Raw genomic sequence first — 13,903 nt, forward strand, 5'->3', positions numbered from 1 at the left:
AACTCTTGGATACCTTATCACCTAAATACTTAGAGTCCTCGCTAACTTAGGATTTAAGCATACCTTATAAATAAAAGTGTTTAGTTTGAACCGAATTTTTTAACAAAACAATCCTAAACTCACATCTCTATGCTTAAAATCTTGTTGATGCAAGCTTCAATTGTGTGATCTAATTTCTAAGATCCAGTCAACAAAAGCCTTAGCAGTTTTCTTTCCAGATTGCCTCCCATTCGTGTTTTGTGTGGATACCAAGGCACCTCCTTAAAAGGGTTGGATAGCTATTTTTACATAGCCATGTGAAGTTTTAGAGAAGCCAATAGTGCAGGTTTAAATTTTAAACACCTTTGCGTGTTTAACATGTTCATGAATCTATACATTAAAATGGGTATCTTGGATAGGTTTTAGGATCTTTGATAATTTTAAAATTTTTTTAATTTCGCTACTCTAGCAGTTAATAGTACCCTAAGACCCTATAGTCAAACAATGTACATCTGTACATCCTTGGGATGTACAATTGTACTTCGTGTTTTTAGTAGAGTTATATTTAAAAAAGGATTATGAAGAGGGAAAGAGAATTGGATACATATACATATATACACACATCTACACACAAACACACACGAATATTTCCTTAATTTTATACCAAGCCTTGAAATAAAGAGAAAAAGAATCCTAGAGAGATGAGAGATGTCTGACAGTCATAGAGGAGAATATCAGCTAGATTAAGAATTCAAGTGACCAAGAAAAATGGAATAACCAACTGCAAACTCTGTTTGCTTGGTGTCTAGGTAAGTAGGAGTGATCTTTTCATTTCTTGAATTAAATCTTAAAGGAATTTGCTATTTTTCTTATGTTTTGTTTGTGATTGATGAACTTATTGAATTTAGATGATAGGGAATACTTGAGATTTTTCTTCAAAAGACTAGTTAGCCAATTTGACTCATAAAAACTAGTATAAATATGTGTTTGAGAAATGAAATTTTGTTTGTTGAATGATGTGCATATGATTGGAATAGTTAAAATATGATTACACTGAAAAACCTAACTAAGAATGGTTGAGAATTCTTTTTCCAATACATCATGTATGACCATGACAAGTGGAGTCACGACTGTACATTAATATGTGAACAATAATTATAAGGGATGTAGGCCAATATGTGATGAAGAGTATGCTTGTACATCCCTTCACAAGAAATTGAAATCACTAAAGAATGGATGTATGGTAAGAATGAACGATCATTCATGGCCTAAATTTAACCAACAACATCAAGTATACTTGTACATGTAAATAGGTATGATTGTACAAGATTAGAGAATTGAGATGTTGACTTAGGGTTTTCTAAAGAAGAAGATGAGAAGTAACCCTAGGACACACTAGTGTACACTCAAAAGAGTCATGCCCCATGCATAGATAAATATAATGTGTACACTTGTGAGTTATTGGGCTTAATCGTTCATGCATTAAATGAAGTAAACTTATACCTAGTTAGGCTTATGGTCATGCACTGAGGAATAATTCATGCTTGTGACTGTGCAAGGGACAATCATACAAGATCTGATTTTTGAACAATTTCAATTGAGAATTAAGACCCAATAAGGTGCCAAAAAGTGTCCTATAGATGGAGATATGAACTAGACACCTAGATATGATTAATAAACCCAGGTAAAGATAAAATAAACTAGATTATTGGTCGAAAAAGTTTTTAGTCATTAGATATAGATAAGGATGTGACAATCGTGAGAAATATGTGATAAGTTGATACCTACAAGACATAAATTATGAGATTATAAACTGACTTAAAGGAGTGCCTATAAGCTAGGCACCCTCATAGATAGGGTATAGTCTATCGAATGGTGTCCTTATATAGAAAGAGAATTGCCAAGACCACATGTATATCGATTGCCAAGAGAACATAATGAGTCTAATGATTGGGGTCTATAGATTGATACGCCAAAACTACAAGTCTATCTATTAGCAAAAAGATAGGACAATTAGGACTATAGAGCCTTAGAGATTGATCGCTAGAACTGGTATGAAGGTTCTCTTTATTCATTTGAGATCTGAGCTACTTAGTATGGAATAGAGATTAAACCTAGGTTAGAAAAAAAAAAAAAAGGATATATTTGATTGATGGGTTGTAAGATAGATCATTCCTACTTACAAAGTGTTTTTCACTTACTTTATTCCATTTGATTTTGCAAGTGAGAGGAATACATGTGACAACATGAGACAACTAGTTAGTGATAGAGTAGCATGCAGTGGATGAACTTATAGGATTTCCATTTATATGATTATGATTATAATTTAGATTTTGATATGTGTTTGGATTAGTACACATGTGGATTATTTTTATTTGGATTTTAATATTATTGCTTAGGATAATTTTTGGATTTATTATTATTGTTATTATTAATATCGAGGTTATTCAAACTTAAAAAAATTGATTTATACATGTTTATGATTTAATATACATTAATACTGATGAATATGCATGATATAGATTTAATAGCACTTTGCCTCGAAGGATAAGACTTTTGAGGTGAGTTGTAACATATACATTATAGAAGACATGAATATTCATGAAAACAAAGTCATGAATGTTCACGCTAAGACCATATGCACACCTATATAGGGTCAAATGCACAATTGTGCATAAGAATAAAAGATGAACACTCTCATCGAAAGGTGATAGACAATTGTTCATATAGTTGTCCCAAGAGATATCTAAGGATATATATATATTAAGTATCAAGAAGTGCCTAAGAACGAGAATGAGCTAGGGCACATAAATCGTAATTATTTATATGATGGATGAAAACTATAACCTAAGATAAGTTAAGATAGTCTCAAGATTATGAGAAAACATATCCAAGACTTATTAGTGTAGGAATAAGATTGAAACATAAATAATCCATATTTTAGAGAGATGGGTGATGGGACATGTGGAACCTAGTGTTTTGTAAAGCATGTGTGAGACATAGAGATCCCAAGATAGAGAGAAACGTGTATGATCCATGAAAACATGACTTTCTCACAAATGAGGGGATATGTTTTCTATAATGTTGTTACAAGGAGGCATCACTTACATAAGCTATGCACTTATAGAAAGGTATTATACTTATAGAGTGTGTTGTTCATTGTATGCACTCATAAAAAAGTGAGCACTCATAGAGAGGCGTTATGAAAAAGAGTCCATGGATAGACATCCATTAAAAGATGTCGAGACAAGTTCATACATTTTGTGAACTCTGATAACTTGAAAGATTTAGTCACATGGCTAAGATGTCGATTCGTGTTTCAATCTAGCCCGATTAACATAGAGATGATGAAAAAGAAGAATGAATATGAATGTTTTTACCGCTAAAACTGAATGCATTTTGTGTCATCTAAGGTAGGGTAAAGAAGAACCCTAGATGATGATAAAGATAAAGATTAGAATGCAAGTTAGATTATGAAAGAGGAAGAATGATAATTTATTTATTGTAGGACAAATACTCTTCCTTATTGAGTGTTTTGCCACTCATCCTAATTTGTTTGATTTTGTAAATGAGAGATGATGTAGTGGTTGTGTGGCGGTGACTCAACTGATAGAAAGACATGAGAGGACACTTTGAAATGATGTTTTTGATTTATGTTTAAGATGCTTTGATCTTTATGTTTATGTTGTTTTTGTTTACACATACTAAATGTTGATTTTATGTTTCTGACACTTATACTTTTATTTCGCAATTGATTTTACTAAAAAGTATTTTGGTAATCTTTCATAATTTGGAAGATGTGTTAAATTACTTTTATTGCTTGGATAGTCTAAGTAGGTAGTATTTTCCTTCGAAACATAGGACTTAAGGTGTGGAGTGTTACAAACTACATTTTTAAATTTATTTCGCTAACTGTCTTTAAGAGGAAGAAGATTTATTTAGATGTTTAACGTTAAACATGGCCTCATATATTAATCTAAATTATTGATTTAATATTCAGACTTTTCGGACAAACTAACTTAGCAGTTTCAAAAAATAATACTTAGAAATATAATTATTAATATTTTAATCAAAACCTACTTTTTTAAGTTTATCATATTAATTGTCTTTAAGAGTAGGAAAATTCATTTAAATGTTTAATGAATTTAATTATTAATTTTTTTATACGTAAAGGCGATTAATAATTATTGAATTTTCCTTTATAGCCCAAATATCGTATTTTTTTCACAATTTTACACCATTTCAATATAAAACAAATCAATTATACCCTTAAAGTAGTACCTAAGAAGAACTCTTTAAATAAGGTTATTTTAGTACTTTTGAAATAAAAATACATATTTATCATTAAAAACAATGAATGGAGTAGCCTTATAGAGTTTTCTAGGAAGATAGGGATAATCATATCCTAATTGGAGCACTACGAAACTACGACGGTAATTTTTTTATGAAAGCATGAATATTTGTATTTTACGATATGAACTATAAAATGATCAGGATTATTTTTGTTTTACAGCAAAACTCTCTTTTGAGTATAACAAACACGACATTTAAGAGGTAACTAATTAACAATAAACTTTTCAGTTATCGATCAAAAATGTCATTTTATTCACTACTCAGAATGTGAGTAGAAATTTTATCACTTATAAATATCAATAAGAACTCCATTTAGTGGTATTTCTTCTCAACATCTATAATATTATCTTCAACTCGTGTATACATGGAAAAACTATCATTTGTATTAAATTGGGATTATGAAATTATACTATTTTTTGGTACAGTTAAAATAGAAATAAGGTTATAGGTTTACACTTGTATTGGGAATACTTTGATACTAATTTACATATAATGTAACCTCTCCTAGCCAATAGGTGTGTTACAGAAAAATGACAATAGTTCCCTTATTTTATAGGGCTCGGAGAATTTTTATTATGTCCTGTAACACTCCTAATTAACAATTCACACAAACTAGCCCTACTAACTAACTGGATTTGTTTATCAACTTGATCACAATTAATTGAATAAATAAATAATAGTAACCATCAGAAAAATTTCCACCCACAAGAACCTTATAACCAATTTCAACAACTATATATATACAAACACTTCCCAATAATCAAAAATATAGTTATATATTCTCATGCGTATATACTAACCACCATATAGATGTATATGAACATCAATACACTAACCACATATATACATATAAAAACCAAAATATATATATACATATTCACCTATGTATATCAAGTATATATATACATATATTCACATATACACCCAAAACATATAAATCAACAAAAATATTGTGTCATCCTCACTTAGCCTTATGTCTCGCCAATACTCGCTGGAAACCTCTATTGCAACTCTTTACCTTTAAAATATTAAATTATATGGAGTGAACGACTACGGCTTAGTAAGAAAATCATACTAAATACTTAAAGCATTTCATACCAATGACAATCTCTTCCATACTTAGCATGTCAGGGCTAGTCATATACAAGCTAATTTACAGGTAACACACATTAACCACATATCATAATTCTCTTTATTCATATATTTACTCTTTCTTTTACTATATAAGTATGATTCGCACTTTATGATTTATGTATGTATGAGTGTCATGACTTTTCTATTTTCATATTCTTCTTCTCTTTTTTCTTAACTCTTTTCTGATTGTATGTCTTTCTCAACTCTTTATCAGCCACATAGGCTTGCATGCATGATTCTAATGGAAATGACTTTCATAAAACATTGATTAATTTTTTTTGTTTATCAAATATTTTCATTGACGGGTCTAGACTACATATGAAAGTACTCGCAGTCACTATTCGAGGTACAATCTTCTCTTACATGTAATCTTAATCTTACGAATTGTACCTATACTACACAATTTTTTTCTTTGTTGTCCATATAGTGTAATTGACATCTTTCTTTGTTGTCTACATAGTACAACTAACATCTTTCTTTACTGTCCATACAGTACAATAGACATCTTTCTTTGTTGTCTATACAGTACAAATCATGTGTAAGGATTTTTTTTTTTTAAGCATGCTTTTTGCTTTCCTATATCATATGAGTCATTTTTGCTTTCCATACAGTACAACTCATGTTTTTAGTTTTGGGTACACCATGTAATCTCACAATCTCCCTTACATAAATCTAAGTCAGTTGATTTGAGGTAGAACTATCTTTCACTGGAATAAAATATACTGATTTAGTCAATCTATGTACAACACCTATAGTGCATTATAGTCATTCTGTACTCGAGGTAGGCCAATGATGAAATCCATTAAGATATCCTCTCACTTCCATTCAGAAATACTAAGTGGGTGGAGCAAACCTAAAGGTCTTTGATGCTCAACCTTGACCTGTTGACATACCAAGCACTTAGCTATATAGTCACCAATATCTTTGTTCATACCCATCCACCAATAAGTTTTCTTTAAATCCTAATACATCTTTTCTCCCCCAAGGTGGGCAGTAAACTATACTTTCAAAATTACCCCTAAAATTGATTTTATAAGTTGTTGTTTAAAGAAATTGTGAAGAAATTCTTTAAAACTACTAAATAAGCAATAATTTTTAAAAGGAGTAAAATGGTCAATTTAAAAGGATTTAAGGGACAAAGTGGGAATGTAAATTGAATGGCACACTTGAAATTACATGATGGTGCTAAGGGTTTTTGGTAATTGTATAGGGATATAATAGTCATTTTTGGAGATGGCTAAGGGTAAATAAGTCCAAAATAGTTATAAAGACAATAAAAAATGAAAAAAAACAAACTCACTATTCATTTTCTTCTTCCTTGGTTGAGACTTCTCCATAAAACTTCACTAAGGTTTGTTTAAAACAAAAATTCACCAAAAACCTAGCTAAACTACCTAATTTCCAAAGCCTCCAATTATAAAAATTGTATATCTGTCTATTTTGGTAAGTTCTAAGGTAAAAAGTTTAATTTTTAAGAGATGTAAAGTTTAGAGTTTTAATTAATGATTATGATTTTGGTTGATTAAGGTTGTTAAGAAGAAGAAAAGAATGAGAATAGGCGTAAATCACCCAATTATTAAAGAAAATATAAGAATTTAATACTTTACATATTTAAAGTAATTTGAGTTAGGTTATTCAACGAACCTTTACTTGTATAAGTGTGTAGGGTACAAAATTTAGATGATTTATGTATAAAAGAATAAAAAAATTCATTAGAACTCATGATATAATTTTTGGCTATAAGGGTACTTTAGATATTTCATATTCGTAGGGTTAGCTTAGCTGATTTTGTGTGTTAAGTATGTGAGAAATGATGAATTGATGGAAGAATTTGCATTAAGGGTAAAACATGTAATTTTCAACCATAAGGGTAAAAGTGTCATTTTATGTGATGTAGGTTAATTTTCCTTAATTATATGCATAATGTGTGTAAGAACCCTTATATTAAGCATGTTTTTAGTTTTATAATGACTCATATGATACAGGAAAGCAGAAAACATGCTTAAAAAAAAAAAACCTTACATGCAAGCTTTACTGTGTGGATAGCCAGTTGTACTATGAAGACATCAAAGAAAGATATCAGTTGTACTGTGTGGACAACAAAGAAATATGTCAGTTGTACTGTGTAAACAACAAAGAAAAAATTTATAATGTGGGTACAATCCGTGAGATTAAGATTCCGTGTAAAAGAGGATTATACCTTGAATAGTGACTGTGAGTACTGTCATATGTAGTCTAGATCAATCAATTGATGTATACACAACTCCATTGTCATTTTTGGTTTCCAAGCCATCTTCAAGTCTTTATGTAGCCTTTGAAGCCAAGAAGAATGAAGTTCTAGCAAATCTCAAGCATTGCACCTTCAATTTTGGCCCAAAAGTGGTTGGAACTAAATTAGAATTTGGTTGTTTTAGTTAGGAAACATCATTCCTAAAGTTAAGGAAAAAGCGACTAACTTTTATCTTTAGTTAATTACTATGTATAGGCTTTGTTTAGAATGAATGGTATAACTTAATTCATGTCATTTTTAGTTGACTTTTGTGGGAAATATTGTATCATTGTCATCCATGTCTCCTATATAAAGGGATGAATTTTCATTTGTAAGGGGTTGGTTGGCAGTTTGAATGAAAATCTGAAGAAAGTTTTGTTGGCTTTTATCTCATTTCTTTTATCCAATCATTCTTAGTGGAAGACTGGTGGTGGAAGACCCCAAGGTTGGTGGAACTTTCCTTTATGCCTTGGTTACATTTTATGTTTTCTTAGAAATCTAAATTAGAATGTGTATGTGTGTTAATTTTGCTTATGGCAGAGAGTTGCACTATAATTAGGTTTTTGCCACTGACTTTGATTAGCATTTTGACTACTTTATCTATTAAATCTTAAGGGCTACCATAGCTTGAAAGAAAGTTCATTGTGTTGTGATTATGATGATATGAATTCAGTTGGATTTGGAGTTGATTTGGTTGGTTAATTGAATGAACAAAAAAACTGCATATGCCAAATGAATAATAAAAAATAGTTTTGATTTTTTGGATGATTGTTGCATGTTTGGAAAAATATGCACCATCAATGAAAATATTTATAAACAAACAGAATTAGCAAGTGTTTTATGAAAGTTATTTGCATTAGAATCATGCATGCAAGCCTATTTGGCTAATAAAGAGTTAAGAAAGACGTACGATTATAAAAGAGTTAAGAAAAGAGAGAAAAAGAATCTGAAAATAGAAAAGCCATGACACTCATACATGCATAAATCATAAAGTGTGAATCATACTTGCATAGTAAAGAAAAGAGTAAATGTATGAATAAAAAGAATTATGATATGTGGTTAATGCATGTTATATGTAAATTATCTTGTATATGACTAGCCCTAACACGCTGAGTATGGAAAAGATTGTCATTGGTATGAAATGTTTTAAGTATTTAGTATGATTTTCTTACTGGGTCATGGTCGCTTATTCCGTATAATTTAATATTTTACAGGTAAAGAGTTGCAACAAAGGTTCCTAGAAAGCACTGGCAAGACATGAGGTTGAGTGAGGATGACACCATATTTTTGTCGATTTATATATTTTGGGTGTATATGTGAATATATGTATATATATATTTGATATACATAGTTAAATATGCATATATATTTTGGTTCTTATATGTATATGTGTGGTTAATGTATTGATGTTCATATACATCTATATGGTGGTTAGTATATACTCATGGAAATATATAAATATATTTTTTATTATTGGGTATGTGTGTGTGTGTGTGTATGAACATCAACACATTTGTTTTTCTTGTATATACAAATGTTTTTTTTTTAAAGCATGCATTCTGCTTTCCTGTATATGAGTCATTATAAAACTAAAAACAATTGTTTTTCATTTTCTGAAAACATGCATAACTTCGAAAACTTTTTTCCTCTTTCTTTATTTTTCTGAAAATATCCATATGTTATGATTCCTTATGTATACATGTATAACCATAATATAAAATATGCATATTCATTGTTTTTCCTCATTCTTTTTAGTCTTTATCAAGCATCATATTGTTTTCTCATGCATTTACATATGTCTCATGCTTCAAATTAATTTCTCCATATTAATATACATATATACAACATGGGCTTAATATAAGGGTTCTTATACACATCATGCACATAATTAAGCAAAATTAATCTATATCACATAAAATAACACTTTTACCCTTATAGCCAAAAATTACATGCCTACCCTTAGTCGAAGTTCTTTCATCAATTCATCATTTCTCACATACTCAACACACAAAATCAGCTAAGCTAACCCTAGAAATATAAAATGTCTAAAGTACCCTTATGGCCAAAAATTACATTATTAGTCTTAATGAATTTCCTTATCATTTTACGTATAAATCACCTTAATTTTGTACCCTACACACTTGTATAAGTAAAGGTTCGTTGAATAACCTAACTCAAATTACTTTAAGTATGTAAAGTATGAAAATCTTACATTTTCTTTAGTAGTTGAGTGATTTAAGCTTATTCTCCATCATTTCTTCTTCTTAGCAACCTTAATCAACCAAAAACATAATCATCAGTTAAAACTCTAAACTTGACATCTCTTAAAAATTAAATTTTTTATCTTAGAACTTATTAAAATGGACAGATCTACAATTTTTATAACTAGAGGCTCTAGAAATTAGGTAGTTTAGCTAGGTTTTTGGTGAATTTTTGTTTTAAGCAAACCTTAGTGAAGTTTTATAGAGAAGTCTTAGCCAAGGAAGAAGAAAATGAATAGTAAGTTTGTTTTTTACATTTTTTTATTGTCTTTATAACCATTTTGGACTAATTTACCCTTAGTCTTATCCAAAAATAACTATTATATCCTTATACAATTACAGCACCATCATGTAATTTCAAGTGTGCAATTCAATTACATTCTCACTTTATCTCTTAAATCCTTCTAAAACGGTCATTTTACTTCTTTTGAAAATTATTGCTCATTTAGTAGTTTTAAGGAATTCCTTCGCAATTTCTTTAAATAACAACTTATAAAATCAATTCTAAGGGTAATTTTGGAGATAGGGGGGTCACAAAACAATTATTCTTGAATTACATAATTGATACTTAACTAGAATTCTTTTCAAATAAATAAAACTAAATAATACAACTAAGACTTATACTTTTAAGCAATGAGATGAAACATGTTAAAAACTTCTTTTTGTTTTTTTTCTCACTTGCATAATCTTATGCATTCATAATTATCCCTACTTATAGAGTTGAAAATTTTCAACATGATTCATTAACTCAACATGATATGATGGAAAAAAAAAAGGTTAAAGTTAAGTTTTTTTTTAACACAAAATTTTGTTCGAATCAACCTAACATGACTCATAACTAAATTGGGTTGTATTTGGGTTAAGACAAACCAACCCAACTAACTCAAATGTGTTGGAGACATGTCATTGTAGTGGAATTTGTTAGGTGTGCATTAGAGAAATATTAAAGGACAAGTATTAGTAGCAACTAAAATCTTTATATATTGTATATAATTGTATCTTTGTGTAGTTGTACTTTATTCTTTATTTTCATTTTATTTTTTGGTTGTGAGAATAAAGTTTGGTTATTAAGATTATTGATGTATTTTAAAGGGTCTTGGTATGTAATGTTGTGTTATATGTTTTGTTAGTAGTATATTAGGATAATTTGAAAAAAAAATTGAAATGCTAAAATCAGTTAATGGACGATTTCATATTAATTCAAGTTGTATTAGGTCAACCTAAATATTGTTCAAGTCAGATTAATGTTAAGAGACTTCAACATAATTCTAATTCGAATTAGGTTAAGGTTGGTGATCTGTGGCCCAAAACCTATTAATTGACAAGACACAAACACAAAAATGAACACAATTCAATAACACAAATTGTCAAGTGTATCTGTTTATCATGCATAATGGATACAAAATTATTCTATTAATTTCAATTGCAACTATCATATTCTAGTGTTTAGTCTAACCTTATGTACTTCTCATTGGTATAAGAAAATTTTGCATGAAAAATTTCAAATGAAAATATAAATAATTATATTTTAATTGATGAAATATTAAACTTTAGTAGTAGATTTATCAACTTACTACCCCTTATCTTAGGTCAAAAAATAACTTTAAAAACGCCTTTTTTTAATCTTTTTGGGCATATGATATATAACAAAACCACAAAGGAGAAAAAATATTTAAACAATATCAAGTCATATAATAATACAAAATAGTGAAATTATATTAAATGACCAAAATTAAGGGCGTCTAAGCAAAATTACCCAAAACAATCAGAAATAATCAAAAATGCTTTTTTTTAATGACCAAACTACCCCTATATATAAACCAAGGATTTTACTTATTTTCTCCTTTATTTTCCCACAGTTTCACTATGCAAATTCTAAAATTTTTGCATCTCCCACGGTCATCCCACAGGCAAAGCGATTTCTGTCGATTTTCATATTTTGTGGCTATCAAAAATAGCAAAGAAAGTTAGTACATCTTCCCTACTATTGTTTGAATCAATTTATTGTTAAAATTATTGAGATTTGAGGGAGATTTTGCAGTTTGAAATTCTAAGGTTACGATTTTGAATAATGCATAAAATGTTTTGATTCTTGGTTGTTTTGGTTGAATTTCTTGAGGGGTTTTGTGTTATAGAATATGTACATTTGATTTGTACTGAAATTGGAGGCAAAAACGATGATTTTTGCATCGAAAAAGGGGTTAGAATAGTCGACGCTCCTATATGTAGGAATAATAGATCCCACGGTCAGGATGAATTCTCCCACAATCAGGAGAGATTGACTGTGGGTTAAAAGGTGAAGTAGCTTTTTCAAAATATTAGGGAGCTAGGGTAGAGCGATTAGTCCACAAGGGGTCTTTGTGAAATTTGCCATGAGACAGTGGGTTAATGCTGTGAAAACTGTGGGTTGGGGGGAAATTTACTTTTTTTAAATTGTAGGGGCGCTAAGAGATTAGAAAATTGCTAAGGGGGCAAGGGATAAATATTGGACGTGTTACAGTAGAAATTTTTTGAGGGGGTAAATTGATATTTTCCACATCTACAGTTTTTCGACGTGTAGTTTTCAAATTTTATATCCGTTTTTTCTGTTTTAAGGTTTTTCGATATGTAGTTTTCGAATTTTATATCAGTTTTTTCTGTTTTACGATTTTTCGATATGTAGTTTTCGAATTTGACATTCGATTTTTCCATTTTTGTGCTTATTTGGCACATTTTACATTATAATAATGAAATTTTTGCTCGATATTTTAGTTTTTTCATTTATAGGATATATCGATTCGTATTTTCGAATTTTAGTTTTGTTTTTTTGAATTTCGTCGTTTTAGGATATATCGATTTGTATTTTTAAGATTTTTGAACAATTGTTTGATTACTGACATTCTAACATATTTCAAATTATAGAATTCGAATTTCAGTTCTGTTTTTTTTATTTTCGTCGTTTTAGGATAAATCGACTCGTATTTTTCAGATTTTCTAATGATTTTTTGAGTGTTGACATTATAGGGTATTTCAACGTATAGAGTTCGAATTTTAGTTTCGTTTTTTCGATTTTTGCCATTTTAAGATATATTGATTTGTATTTTTAAAATTTTTGAATGATTTTTCTATTGTTAACATTCTAGGGTATTTTAACGTATAGAATTCAAATTTCGGTTTCATTTTTTTTATTTTCACCATTTTAGGATATATCGACTAGTATTTTCAGATTTTCAAACGATTTTTTTATTGTTGACATTCTAGAGTATTTCAACATATAGAATTTGAATTTGAATTCTATTTTTTTTATTTTTGCCATTTTAGGATATATTAACTCGTATTTTCAGATTTTTCAACGATTTTTTTATTGTTGATATTTTAGGCTATTTCAATGTATAGAATATGAATTTTAGTTTCATTTTTTTGATTTTTGCTGTTTTAGGATATATCGATTCGTATTTTTCAGATTTTCGAATGATTTTTTTATTGTTGATATTCAAAGGTATTTCAAAGTATAGAATTCGAATTTCAGTTTTGTTCTTTCAATTTTCACCATTTTAAGATATATCGACTCGTATTTTTAGATTTTTGAATGATTTTTTTATTGTTGACATTTTAGGGTATTTCAATATATAAAATTTGAATTTTAGTTCTGTTTTTTTTATTTTCATCGTTTTTGTTTTGATTGTTTTTCTATTTTTTATCTTTCTATGTTTTTTTTATTTGTCATTTCTACATTTGTTTACATATCTGTTTTTTATGAATGTCTTATGAATTTTTAAAATTTTTTGCAAGATACTTCTCATAAAAGGAAACATGTCGAAAGCGAGCTGCAAATCTTTGATGAGTCCAGACACTTCCTAGCAAAGGTTATATGTCGTGCACAGAGCACCACATTGTCCAGGATTACTTCTACACTGACCCCAGATTA

Source organism: Mangifera indica, chromosome 5 (genome assembly GCF_011075055.1).
Source record: "Mangifera indica cultivar Alphonso chromosome 5, CATAS_Mindica_2.1, whole genome shotgun sequence".
Taxonomy (NCBI): Eukaryota; Viridiplantae; Streptophyta; class Magnoliopsida; order Sapindales; family Anacardiaceae; genus Mangifera; species Mangifera indica.